This window comes from Orycteropus afer, unplaced genomic scaffold, assembly GCF_000298275.1.
Source record: "Orycteropus afer afer isolate SDZICR_OR568_19922 unplaced genomic scaffold, OryAfe1.0 scaffold00126, whole genome shotgun sequence".
Classification (NCBI taxonomy): Eukaryota; Metazoa; Chordata; class Mammalia; order Tubulidentata; family Orycteropodidae; genus Orycteropus; species Orycteropus afer.
The window spans coordinates 1,417,527-1,417,952 of NW_006921713.1; positions in this window are offsets into that span (position 1 = coordinate 1,417,527).

Genomic DNA, 426 nt, shown 5'->3' on the forward strand with positions numbered 1-426 from the left:
ATGAACATGGGTGTGCATATCTCTGTTCTTGTCATGGTTCTCACTTCTTTAGGGTATATACCTAGTAATGGAATAGCTGTGTCAAATGATATTTATATTTCCAACTTTTGAAGGAATCACCATACTGCTTTCCACAATGGTTATACCATTTTACAGTTCCACCAACAGTGTATGAGAGTCCCAATCTTTCCACAACCTCGCCAGCATTTGTTTTTTTCTGTCTTGTTGAACTTTGCTGTTAGTGCTGGAGCAAGATGGTACCTCATTGTTGTTTTGATTTGCATCTCTCTAATACCTAATGATTGTGAGCATTTCTTCAAATGTTTGCTGACCATTTGAATATCCTCCTTACTGAAGTGTATATTCATGTCTTCTGACCATTTTTTAATTGGATTGTTTGTCTTTTTCTTATCGAGGTGTTGGAGT